The sequence below is a fragment of the Coffea arabica genome, chromosome 2e (genome assembly GCF_036785885.1).
Source record: "Coffea arabica cultivar ET-39 chromosome 2e, Coffea Arabica ET-39 HiFi, whole genome shotgun sequence".
Lineage (NCBI taxonomy): Eukaryota > Viridiplantae > Streptophyta > Magnoliopsida > Gentianales > Rubiaceae > Coffea > Coffea arabica.
The window spans coordinates 29,944,023-29,958,142 of NC_092313.1; positions in this window are offsets into that span (position 1 = coordinate 29,944,023).

Here is a 14,120-nt window from a genome sequence, read left to right on the forward strand (position 1 = left end):
TAGTGAACAACTATTGATCCAATACTTTTATGAGGGACCTCAGTCGTCCGATAGGAGTATCATTGATGCTGCAAGCGGGGGACCACTGGCAAATAAGACCCCGAGGGAAGCATGGCTGCTCATTGAAGTTATGGCAGAGAATTCTCAACAGTTTGGCTTCCGTGAGAGTAACCCTACCCGCAGGGTTAATGAGGTGGAGACGACATCTATTCAGCAGCAGTTGTCGGAGTTAACATCTTTTGTTCGACAATTAGCTGTGGGGAATGTGCACCAAGTAAAAGCCTGTGGAATTTGCACAAATGTGGGCCACGCCACTGACTCATGCCCTATGTTGTAAGAGGATGGGTTGAACAAGTGAACATGACTGGAGGCGTGTCCACGCCTCGTAGGCAGTACGATCCATACTTCAATACGTACAATCCGAGTTGGAGAGACCACCCCAATTTCAGCTATGGTAATAGGCCGCAGAATTCATTCTCCAATTGTCTACCAGGATTTCAGCAACCTTGGCAACAAAAGTCTCAACTCTCGTCCTCCAACTCAGGAAGTTCCTTGGAGGAAATTGTCAAGAGTTTGGCCACGACTACCACTCAACTCCAGCAAGAGACTAGGGCCCTGGTTGCAAACACTACTCAGTTCCAGCAGGACACCAGAGCAGGCATGAAAGACATGGAGATTTGAATGAATCAAATGATAACTACCATTAATCGCCTGGAGTCCCACATTTATGAGAAATTGCCATCACAACCCGAGGCAAATCCCAAAAATGTAATTGCCATGACATTAAGGAGTGACAAAGAGGTGGAGGGATCTAAGTTAACGATTTCGAAAAGCAAAAGTGAGGAGGAGATAGAAAACGGAATTGAAGAGAAAGGGCGCATTCGCGAAGAGCCTAAGGTAACATCTATTCCTTCTATCCCTATTAAATCTAATCTAGCTCCTTTTCCTTGCAGGTTAGAAAAGACAAAGAGGGCAGAAAAGGAAAAAGAAATCCTGGATGTATTCAGCAAAATTCAAGTAAACATCCCCCTATTGGATGCGATCAAACAGGTACCCAAGTACGTAAAATTCTTGAAAAACTTGTGCGTTAACAAAAGAAAGCTAAGGGGTGATGAAAGAGTGATGATAGGAGAGAATGTATCAGCTGTACTTCAAAGAAAACTCCCACCCAAATGCGGGGATCCAAGTATGTTTACTATTCCCTGTAAGATTGGCCATTCTAGTATCAAAAATGTCATGATAGATTTAGGGATTTTTATTAATGTGATGCCTAAGTCAATCTATGATTCCCTAAATTTAAAATCTTTAAAAGAAACGGGAATAATAATTCAATTGGCTGATCGTACATGTGCTTATCCGGATGGGATAGTTGAAGATGTTTTAGTCCAAGTAGATGGATTAATTTTTTCCTGCTGATTTTTATGTGCTTTACATGGATGATAGAAGTGCTCCAAATCCATTACCGATTATATTAGGAAGACCATTCTTGAGTACTGTCCAGACTAAAATTGATGTTAGTAAGGCTACTCTCACGATGAAATTTGATGGAGAAATAGTCCACTTTAATATTTTTGATACAATGAAACATCCTATTAACTCTCACTCTGTGTTTGCTATTCATGCTACTGATCCCTCTGTGTAAGAATTTTCTGAGTTTACTTGTAGGAGTAAATTCAAAATTGCTGCGAACAAGTATCATGGAATGAAAGCAATTCATGAGGTGAAAATGGGTAGAAAATTAAGAAAAAAATGTTGCATTCAATGGCTATTTGGATCCCGGAGGAGGGCCACAGATTAGAAGAAAAATTGAATTACATCCAAACTGAAGAGCGGTGTACAGTGTCTAGTCAAAAACATTAAAGAAAGGCGCTACTTGGAAGGCAATCCAAGGATTTCAATTGTGTTTTATTTCATATTTGTGTGTTCAAGATCAGTGAGTTTAGATTCCTATTGACAAACAATCTTTATTGTAGGTCATGAGTGTTTCTGTGTAGTTTTATTCTAGGTTGGGGGCAAAAATTTGTGGGCAGAAGACTTCGACCTCCAAGGCGTGCCCACGCCTGCCAACCTTTGCAACAATGAAAGTCAAAAAAAAAAAATTGATTGACCAGGACCTTCTCTAACCCCACTTTTCTACTTTTCTCTTTTCTTGTCTTGTCTGGTCTTTTTAATTTCCTCTGTCTTAGTTTCTACTTTTCAATTTCCTTTGTTTTGTCTTAGTTTCAGTTTCTTCGTTTCCTCTTTTCTTGTTAGTCCGCCGCGCATAGCGCGTCGCCGTGGCGTGCTCCTTTTACCATGCTCCTCCTGCTGGGGATTCTCAATACCGTGCCCTCCAAGATTCTATCAGTGAAATAGGTGAGCGAGTTGAGGGACTAGAGGACCGTCTTAGAGCGTTACGGGTTTTTTTCCGTATTCAGATGGAGAATCAGGCAACTTTCTTTGCTCATATTGGATTTCTACCGCCTCATCCTCCTCCTCCTTAGTGTCTCGTTGCACCATCTCGGTAGTCAGGGAAGTTTCGCCCCCTTTATCCTTACACTTTATTTATTTTTGCTACATTGAGCACAATATAGGTTTTAGGTGTGGGGGGATGGTTTCTATTATTTCTTTTTGTTTCTATTATTTCTTTTTGTTTCTATTATTTCTTTTTGCTTGAAAAAGAGAAAAAAAATGAAAAACAAAAAAATATTTCAAAAAAAAAAAGTGCAGTTAGTTGCCTTTCTTTTTATTTCTACAGTTGTTAACTGTTAGAGCATGTTGCTATGATGGATTGCACAATCAGGGTGCACGGGTATGTGGTCATATATGCTAGCCATGCATTTTGGTTTTCTTTGGCAATATCGGTGAATGTTGAACATGCTGGACTTGACCCATTCTTGAAACTTTTGGGAGCTTTTGAGCCATGTACGAGCACGTTATTCTTGTTTGCTTCGTTTGTGTTATTGAGTGGGTATCACACATGGCATTGGCATTCTAGAACTTGCTATTTTATACATGTCGAGGCCACATTTTGTTGAACTAGATGCATCTGAAATGATAAGGGCATTTAGGATCTAACATTCTTTAACTTTCTACAAACCATGCCTTCATCTTGTCTCCTCGTAATGAACCTATTTGAGCTTTTATCCTTCGCTATTGTTTGATTAACCGTATTTGATAACCCATGACCTTTTTAGACTTTTTTGTTTAACCTTGTGCCGTCAAGAGATGTCTGAATTCCGTTGTTTGTGCAAGGCAAATGAATCTAAGGTGGCAAGTGTTGTCGGAATAGAAGTTGTATGGTGCTCTGTGCATCTGAGATAAAAAAAAAAGGGGAAGGGGGAGAAGTCGGCAATGAGCTGGTGGGCAGAAGACTCCAGCCTGCAAGGCGTGCCCACGCCTTGCAAGACATTTGCTCCATTAAAAAAAAAAGAAAAAAAAAGATTGTCAGCAGAAGACTCCGGCCTACAAGGCGTGCCCACGTCTTGCGAGCCGCTTGTTCAAAAAAAAATTAAAAGAAAAAAGAAAAAAAAAAGATAAAAGGGGAAGAGTTTCGGCACTTGCACAGTGGAAATGGCAAATGAAAATGCCTTGCTCGTGAAATTTCTCTGATGAAGCGTTGTGGTGATGTGGTGGATATTAGGCATTCTCTTGATACACTACACCTTATTTTTACCTTTTTATCCCGCCTTTTACCTAAACCCCATTACAACCTTATTAAAGTCCCTTTGATTTGTGTATTTAGTTCACTTGCGAGTGGTGGAGATGTGATAAATGTGCAAGCCTATGGTAATGCCATTCCGTGATGTTGATTTGAGCATTCCTAGTATTCATATATTTTCTTTGAATTACCACTTGTCCGGTGTGCTCTAATTTTGGAAACATTGTCAGGGATCTGAGATGTTTGTGTTAGTACAAATTACTACATGACCTTTGCTCTCTTGGTTGTACTTTTGAGCTCCGAAATGCTTGAGGGCAAGCATTGTTTAGGTGTGGGGGGATTTGATAGAGCAATTATTGGGCACATTTTGCACTGTTATTTTGTCATAATTTTGGCTATTTACTGTGCTAAGTATTGAGATTTTGCTAATATTTCATATTTGTATGAATTTATAGGTGGTTGGCGTAAAAAGTGTTTTCGCGAGGCAAATTTCCAGAAGACTCTCTATTTCATGACTTGCCCACGCCAGAAACTAAAGAGTTACACCTAAAAGCCGGACCCGCGAGATTGGTTGCAGCGCAAAGTGGGCAATTAGGAGGTTGGGTCCACGTGGACCGGACGCATGGGATTAAAATCCCAAAAAAGCAAAGCTTTGCAGAGGACCCTTTGTGGATTGCTCCTGGCGGCTGCAAAAGGCCAAAAACCAAAAGAAAGCCAGATTCACGTTTTAATTGATAGATTAGCCTTTAGCTTTTGCTTTTTAGGGTCAGACGTCTTCTTTTTCTTGGGACTTTTCGCACTAGCTTTAGACAATTAGGGAGTAGCTTTCGTTTGTGAACCCTGGAAGACGAATTGAAGTCTGCCGTCTTTGTTTCGTTTATCTCAGACGCCTGTCGTGAGACCGGGGCTTTTACCTTTTGCTTTGGTACAAACACGAAACAAAGTGAAGCTAGAGTTTTTCTTCGGGTCCGTTGTTATTCCGTCTCTCCCAGATTATTGGTAAATAATTGGATGTTATCAATTAAATCACGGGAGAGTGATATGATGAGGAGCGGCTAGTTTTCTCCTCTACCCAAAGGTCGACGCGAGGGCGCGGTCCATAACATCTGTGAGATCTAATCGAATTTTCATTATTTCTTTCAATTCATTACTATTCATGTGTTTCCTAGATTAATTGCTCATGGGTATTTTATTAATTGAGTATCAACGGCCGGATATTTAATTTAATATAATAGCCTACTGCCACGTTAATTAAATTGAATCCGTAATTGTTCGTTTAGTTGACAACTAGTGGGAACCATCATAATTGATTTTATGTTGGGGAAACGTAAGATCTGGCTTAAATAAACCCTCTTAGCGTGTTTATTGGTTAGGGTTGGGTTCTTCTAGTTTTAATGAAACTGGATAATTAAATTCCTACGGTTGTAGCTAGGATTATTTTCTGGTTAGAGAAGCAGTCAATGGTCGTACCTTGACTGTCGAAAAAGTAAGGAAGAACTGGTTGTTAGAGCTTGTTGATAACTATAACCAATCTAGTGACTGATGAATGAAATATCTTTGCATCGATGATCATTTAATTGGACCGTGCCTGAAAAGTTGATCATTTGGATAGAATTTTATTAATTGCTATTTTTACTAAATTGAACTTGTTGAGTTAGCTCTTGAATTTTATTTATTTCATTTTTATTTTTATCCCATTAATTATCCCCCTATTTTATTTTATTAACTTGGAAAGAAACAAGTTCCTACCCGTTCTCTGTGGAATCGACCCTACTTGCCATTGTATGCAAATTTAATATTTTTATAGACAATTATGATATATCGGATCAAGCAAACTCTTCGGGAACAGGGTGAATCAAGTAACCCATTGCACACCTAGGGTCTCTTCTCCAGTACTCGGATTTATTATATAATTAATTGTGGTGGTAATTAGGGCTTTTTAGTAATTATTATTGCACAGGCTTGACACCTGTCAATTTTTGTGTTTTGCACGTGAACATGATGCTTTTATATTTTTTTCCCTTAAAAATTTTTAGAAAATCAATTATTTTGAAGGAATAAATGTAATTGAGACAAAAAAAATATGACATTTTATATTTATATTGCTTTATATTTTTCTGAACTTAGTTTTCCCTAACTAAACATAAATGCACAAGTAATAAATCACTCTTTGTTTTAAGAGCACTTTTATTTTGTAACAGTATGAATATTTTTGTCTTTTGGTTAAATTTAGATGACCTAAATGTTCTTTTTTATGCCATCTAAGTTTAAATTTTTAATTTTTTGAATAATTTATTGCTCCCTTTAAGTTATTCTATGAATTGTTTATTAGTTTTGGTGAGATTTTCTAATAATTATTATTTTTTGCTAATGGTGGATTGTAAAATGATCTATAGTGCTACTATAATTATAGTAGTATTTAAATATATTGAAATTCCATTGTTTGAATTTAAATAGCTTAACTTTAGAGAGAAATATTTTGATTTGGTGAAACCTATTTGTATTTCTCACTGATGACATGCTTTATGAATATAGAGTTTCTATGATTAAAAATTGTAAGACATTAAGACTATTTATTATATAATAGTTAAATTGAACTCGGATATATTTTTATTCACCTTTGAAATACTCCTTGAAATTGATATTTTATATAAAAAAAAAATTTGGATTAATTCACCATAACTCAAAGGGATGTTTTAGCTGTGTAATTATTATTATGATTAGCATTGATGAATATAATATTCATTAATTGTGGTTTAATATATTAGTTGTTACAAGAATATGATTGCTAAAGTCCATTAAATCTAATCTTTATTGCAATTTAAATAAATAAATTCCTAACACAAAACTCTTTGCCTACCTTGGCACTCCATTTCCTATTTTATTTTGTATTAAAATTTTTTACTCAATAGTAATATATGCATATTAAAAAGATACTCTTAAGACTTAATTAACTTGTATCCAAAAAATTAAAAAAAAACATGGTACTTTTTAAGAGACTCATAGTACCAATTTATTATGTTTTGTTTCATGTTTGAAGCACTCTAACTTAGATTTTGTAAATAAAATTTGTTGTTCTTTCTTTTGTAAATAAAAAGTAAGGAATCTTTCATATTCGCAACTGCTAGCCTATTTGATATTATTTATTAATGATGAAATACAATGCAATTTATCCATTTATTAGAGAGGAGTGTAATTTTGGTATCAAAAAAATTAATATCATTTTTGTTACATTATTGACCACTAAAATTCACCATATTTTTTTAAAATTTATAAATAAAATTTATTCTTCTTTTTTTCTTTAATTCACTATAACTCAAATTCTAATTGTTCAAATTATTTTCTAATGCTTCAATTTTTATTCTAATTACTCATATTATTGAAGCAATTGGTAACATTTTGTTCATTTCATTAATATCATAACCGAAATAAAATGACTGTAATTATTAGACAAAAGGGTACTTTGGTCACAGCAAAAACTAAGACCAACAAAAAAATGCTTACACTTTAGATTGTTTACACTCTATTTGCCTAAACTATCCATTGTTTTATTGGGATTATAGATACAGATAGATAGATAGATTAGTTTGCTAGTTTGCCAAGGTATTAAAAGGCATCAATAGCACCTATCGCAACAGATTTATGTCATCAATTGGACAAGGTATTGAGCTTTGTAGGGGTGGCAATTCCCGATGCAACCTGAAAACACGACACGAATCTAATACGAAATTAATGAATTTGGGTTTAGATTTTGAGGATTCGGGTCAAACCCGATAAACCCAGAAAAAAAGGTCAAAATCGAGTCCAAATCAGATTGACCGCTAACCCGTTTCTGAAATAAAAATAAATAAATAAATATTAAAGACTTATCTAAAGACTAAATAGTAAATACCACTACACATCAAAACAACAATTCACACACTTGACTTGGTCGGCCATATTAATTTGTCTAGCTTGTAGGTGGACTGTTTAAGCAGCATCCAAGGAACAAATTTTGAAAAGTTGCCTCAAATAGTCAAATGTTGTCACCTGATCCTCACTCGAAGCCAAAATCTTTCTTCCTCCTAATAGTTCACTACTTCACCTAACCTAAATCTTTCTTCCCCTTTTCTTCTAAACGGTAAAATCGGAAAGGGCAGCCTTGCCCTTCACCAGTTCACCTCACGGTCCTCACCTCATCACCTATCAGTAGCAGACGATGGTTAGAAGCAAGCAACGGCTTTTCTTCCCTAAGGTCTGAGCAGCAAGCAATTCCTAATCTAGATCGATTATTGAAGAAGCGAAAAAGTTATGCAGAATTGGATGCAACCTGTCTTGGTTCATGGTATTCATTTTGAAATTTATATAATCACAATTAAAACACAAGTAGAATTTGGACATCCGTTAGGACTTAGGAGGCACTCTATGAGTTACTTATAAACTCTTTCTTATCAAGTTTAATAATCATTGCATTCTGCATTCGTGTGGCTTCTGGAATATAGGTTATTAGACAGCATCATTATGAATGCTGTTGTTGCTGGTGATGAGGGCCGAAGCATTGGTTGGCCTTGGAGCACCACTTTTGTTGTGATTTAATATCATGTGAATTGTAATATATTGACTCTAAACTTGTATTTGATTGGCAACCTTTTGTTTAGATTGTTCTAACTGAATTTGTTTGACTTGTATAAAGTTGGAGTTATTAGATTTGGATTGATGATGTATTACATTATTTCTACTCTTATGGTGTCTTTTTTTAGTTTGGAATTGATTCTGTTAAAAAACACAGCCGATTAATCAATAAAATTAAATTAAATTTCGGATCATTTCGGATCAGCCCGGTTGATCCGTCAATCCAGATATTTCGGGTTCAAGTCAGATATTCTGACCCGTTTCGAGTTGACGGGTCAAATTTGAGTCAACGAGTTTTTGGTTTTATTCGGGTCTCAATCCGACCCGTCACCCAAGAGCTTTGCACGCTATTAATGGTTTGACCAAGTGTGTCTCCATGTTTCAAATACTATTTGGTTAGTTATTAGAATGATGCATCCCAAACTTCTTTTGCAACTAATGTTGATAGCCAAAAAGCCAAAATCGGGCCTTATCGGGGGCTGCAGTGATTAAAGAAAATAATTTGTCGACGAGTACTTTTTCCATCCTAATGTCGCCGCAGACAATGTGAATGCAATAGTACTGTCCTCTAAACCTTTACCAACAGTTAAAATCCACACAATTTGTCTGATCAAAATTGTATATTTGTAAAAATCATAGCACTCCAAGAAACGATACTGACAGGTTGTCAGCCTGTGCAATAATAAAACCTGCTCAAACTAAAAGTAATTTCTGTAGATAGCGGTAAGCAGGGTCGAATCCACAGGGACTGGGAGTAATTGTTTCATTTCAAATTCACAGTGACAAATGGGGGTGTTTTTGTGTAGAAGGTGACACTCAAAGAAATTCAAATAAAATCTAAGAAACTACTAAAAATTAAATAACAAAATATTAAAATCAAATGAGTAATAATTAAAGATCTAGCCAAGAAATAACTTCAGCAATGGTTCACCTAATTGATCATCGATGCAAAGCCAATTCCAATTATTTATCAATAAATAGGTTATAACTACCAAACAAGCGATGACAGTCAACCCCTCCTTACTGTGTCGGTGATCAAGGTACGCCCGTTAATCACTGCTCTAATTGAGAAATAATCCTAGGTACGCCCATAGGATTTAATTCCCCAATTGCCTTACGTATTAGAGGAGCCCTATTCTAACCAATAACGCACTACCAGGGTTATTTTAGATTAACCCGCGTATTCCCCTGACACAAACCTAATCATGCCAGTTGTCACTATTTTAGAGCAATTAAACAATTACGGATTTAATGCCCTAATTGACAATAGATTACTAAATCAATTAATTATCCGGATCTAAGACAACCAATTAATTGAACAATCATAAGCACTGCAATCAAGGAATATGCGAATACCAATAATTCAAAGGGAAAGATTAAATTAAATCGATCTCACAATTTTTAGGTAACCCAAAGCATCCGTCGTTTCTTGACTAGAGTGAGGGGATTAGCTCATATTGGATGAACTACGCCCGCGGGAAATTTCAGCAGAAGTCACGACCATTGTCTGCGTTTCAGGAAGTTGCAATTCGTCGAACAGAAAGAACGCAAATGAAAGTCTCAAGCAGCAATTGAATCTATTTATTATTCCCAGCATCCGTATAGCAAAACCACTCCAGCGGTACAAGGAGGAAAAGTCAAAGCTAAAAGAAAAAGTTGCTTCCTCCTCACATGCGTGGAGAAAAGCCAAAGGAAAACTTAACAAGAAAAGTCCAAGTCAAGAAGAGTCAAAACATTTCTGCTAAGCTACAGCCGAGAAAGCTAAGAAAAAACTCGCCGCCCAACTTCCTTCTTTTTACTCCTTTTAATTGCGGCGCCCCTCAGCAGAACCAAGCCCTCCCAGGTGTCCTTCCCTCGCGGAATTTACCAAAATGGGCGTGATATCTTCATTTCCAAAAATACCCGTTGGACAAGCTCTATCATCTGCATCCCTTTTCTGTCAAATTGGTACCTGTTATCATATTTTCGTTCTACTCCCTGAAATAAATGCAATTTACGAAAAGTGAGTAGAATCTACTAATTAATCCACATCCGGTCAGATAATAGGGGAAATTAATAATAAAATAAGTAATAGAATTGCTACCTATCAATTCCCCCCACACCTAAATCATGCTTGCCCTCAAGCATAAGAAAAGGGTACAGACACCAAAATTTGATGACGGTCATTGCTCTATCTACCAAATTGCCAAGATATCCAGAAAAATCATATATCGAGCACTAGTGATTAAAATCCAAGAAGCATCCCTCCCGGTTAGCCCCTAGACTGCAAATTCCTTCAATTTCCAGGTTAACTACTCTAAGAAAAGGGAATGGCACACAACATTTATCAGCTAATGGTCCAAATATTCACACAAGTCTCCATATTAAGTCCATAAATCGGCAAGCCTTCCCATTATTTATTCTCTCTTTTTTTTCATTTTTTTTCTTTCGTTCCCTGTGTTTTTCTCTTTTTTTGTTTTGTTTTTTTTAAAGCAATAATAATTAACACAAAAAGACTTAGTCTTTAGCCGTCGGGGCCTTTTGACGCGAACTCCAACATTTTTAGATGAAGGAGCCCGGTTACTCAGCTCCTACCGCTATACGACCACGTACTCATAGAAAGCACCACCTTTTGACGCGAGAATCGACACTTTTAGGTGCAGATTCCCGGTTACTCAGTAGTAACTTAATAGCGGAGTACAGTCAAGCTTATTCACAGCCAAACAATGCACAAACGCAAAATAACAACACTAACAACTAAGCATAGGAGCAGCTCGCCTCATTATTGCCAAACATGGAGAACTGGAGTCAATATTGGACCAGTTCACATTAAAAACACCAACAATCATTCCCTATGCCTAGAAAAGTTAACAAAGAAATCAAAAGAGTCAAGCAGTCCGATATTCACCAAGGAGATGTCTTGGACCCAACCACATTAACCCGATACATACTTATTTTAAAAACTTGGCAAAAGTAGAATTAGAGTCAATAAGCCAACATCCAAAAATTTTGTCCTCTTTTCGTTTTCTGTTTTTTTTTTCTCTTTTTTTTTTGTTTTTGTTTCTCTTTTTTTCATTCGCAGGAGAGATAAGCACCAAGAAGAAAGAAAGAAAATGAGCAACTAGAAATAAAACTAAAAACTAAAGAAAACTAAAAACACTAGCACCCTTTTAGATCCCCCCACACCTATAGGACACATTGTCCTCAATGTGACAAATAACCAACAAAAGTGGGTGAGAGGACAGCAACACTTCCCTGAAATCCGGTCAAAGAGGTGGGCGAGGCGGAGCTGGAGGAGGAAAGCCCGTATGATGCAGAAATTGCGCCAAATTCTGTGCTATGCCAGCTACATTGAGGTCGACGTTGAGCATTCGAGCCTCCAAATTCTGAACCTGCTCTCGGAGTTGCTGCCATTCATTGGTCCCAGGTGGTGGAGATGGCGCAGAAGCAGAGGTAGATGGCCCAGCAGTGTCCTCGGCCGACCCAGGGAATGAAGAGTGCCCCGCCTGTGTTGAAGGCCGCGTACCCGGAGCTCGAACTAGGCCCGGAGGGGTAAACTGGTGGAAACCATTGGGCAGGCGCTCGACGACTCCCATTTTCTCTAAGCAGTCCACGTCCAGGAGCTCCATCTCGAAAGCCAAATGTAAGTCGTGGTCCTCCAGAATAAGAACTCCCAACTGCGTCGCCAAGTGGGTAATGTAGGACCCAAGAATCAGAGGTTTGTTCTTCTTGGTCAAAACAGTCTTGAACTGTGCAGCCAACCAACACCCCAAGTTGACCTTGATATTGTTCTTCATACTCCAGAGGAAGAAAAACTCAGGTCGAGAGAGTATACCAGAGCTGTCCTTGCGCCCTGAGTAGCTGTAGGCTAAGAATCGCTGAACGTATCGGGCACCAGGATCTTTAAGAAAGGAGCTCCTAGACCTAGAAGGGTCGTAGCGGTGCCGATCGACTGACATTTCCTCCCACACATCATGGTAGTGGGAGAGTAATGGCTCTATGTAATCACAGGCACTCCCCGCATACTCCCTAGTTTCAGCATACTCTCTCGTGATAAATCCAAATGCCAGATTGAACTGGGTAATGGAGAAGTTGAACTCCCTACCCATTAGACGGGAATGAATGACATTTGGTGTATCAACGGTGTATCTCGTAGGCAACTCGAACTCAAAGGTGGAGTAAAACTCCCGAATCAGCTCAACAAAAGCAGGGCAGGAGATATCAAGATACGGGCACCACCCAATGGAGGTAAACATCTGATTGACCTCCTCCCGTATACCCAGGGCAGTCATAGTGATTTTGTGACAAGATTTGCAGGGTATAATACGCCTCTCACAGACCTTAGCGTATCTCTGCCGATCGGCGGGTCTGGTAAACGTTAAGTGCCCCCCAAAGTGAGCAGGGGTATCTACCTGAGCACCCCTACCCCTACCCAAACGGGTTCGAACACTAGAAGAGGAGGGTCGGTTGGTAGGTGAGTTGACAGGAATAGAGGTTGGTAGGTGAGTTGACAGGAATAGAGGCTTGTGGAGGGGGTTGAGACTGAGAGGTCCTAGACCTAGAGGAGGATTTTGGTCTCACCATTTCACCCACAGTCAACTGGAACAACAAGATACAGAATTTCCCACGCCCAGTGCAACCAGCAATTACCGATGGAATCAACCAGCAAATGGACAACAGAGCTACCCACAAATTTATACCAATTTACCAACAAAGCAACAATGGTACTCAATAACCACAGGATGCCCAACTATTAACCACAACTAGCAACTGGCAAAGGTTATTTAATAAGCAAGGAGATTATCCAAGTCACTCAGTAATCAAGCAAACGTTGTCCATCCAAAAATTCCAACAAGCAGCCCAATTAATGAAACAGCTATAAAAGATCAGAACAGATGCTACCTATGGCCCCCAATCCAGCAGTCACAGCAGAGTATACAATTCCAAACTTACAAAGTAAGTCAAGCGACACAGGATTTCAGCTCAATATGCAATATTCGAAGTAACTGAAGCAAAAACCCCACAAAACCTCAACAATTCCTCCAGCAAAGCAAGCAAAATAGACCTTAACAGGGTAACATACGGCTGCAGTATTTAAGCTCACCCCAAAATTTCAACAAGTGGCTCCAGATGGCCAGTTAATTGCACAATTACAGCCAACCCACAGGAATGAGCAATTCTAAGCAAAAACAATCTAACAAGTACCACTGGTGAAAATCGCACACGGCCAAAATACCAACTCTTGACGAACCCAGATAGCATTAATCAATTTAGGAGAAATTGGGGAGCAAGCTTCAAATACCTCCGCCAATATCTTGGCAGTCGGCGGACAGGGCAGACGGGTCAAAGCTCCACGCAAGTGAAGTGCTCGCCGCTGGTTGGGTCGCCTTGCGCAGGAGAGCTGTCTGGCAGCGATTGCGGCGGCAGTCCAAGGGCTGGCTGTCGCGTGCGGCTGTGGTGGCGTCTGAAGTGGGTGTGCGCGGCTGGGCAAGGGAAAACCAGACAGCGGCGGCGTGGGAAGCTGTCTGTCGCGGGCATGCGCGCGAGCTAGTGGCGCTCGGCTGTGGGCAAGAGGCCGCGACGCTGGAGAGAGGGCTGGTGGGTCGGCGGCGCAGGCTGGTGACGACTGGTGGAGCTCGATGCGAGGGGGACAGTAGCGGCGGAGCGCGCGATTGGGGCGCGCGATGGGAGAGGGAATTTTAGCCGTAGAGCAGATCTGGTGGTGGAGGAGGTGCGCCAGTGAGCGGCGGACAGGGGGTCTTCGGTCGACAGAGAAGAAAAAGAAACAGGGGAGAAGAAAGAAAGAAAAGAGAAAGAAGAAGAAAGAAAGAAAGAAAAAGAAAGAAAAGAAAAGAAGGAAAAAAAAACAGAAATTGTTTTGTTTCTTTTT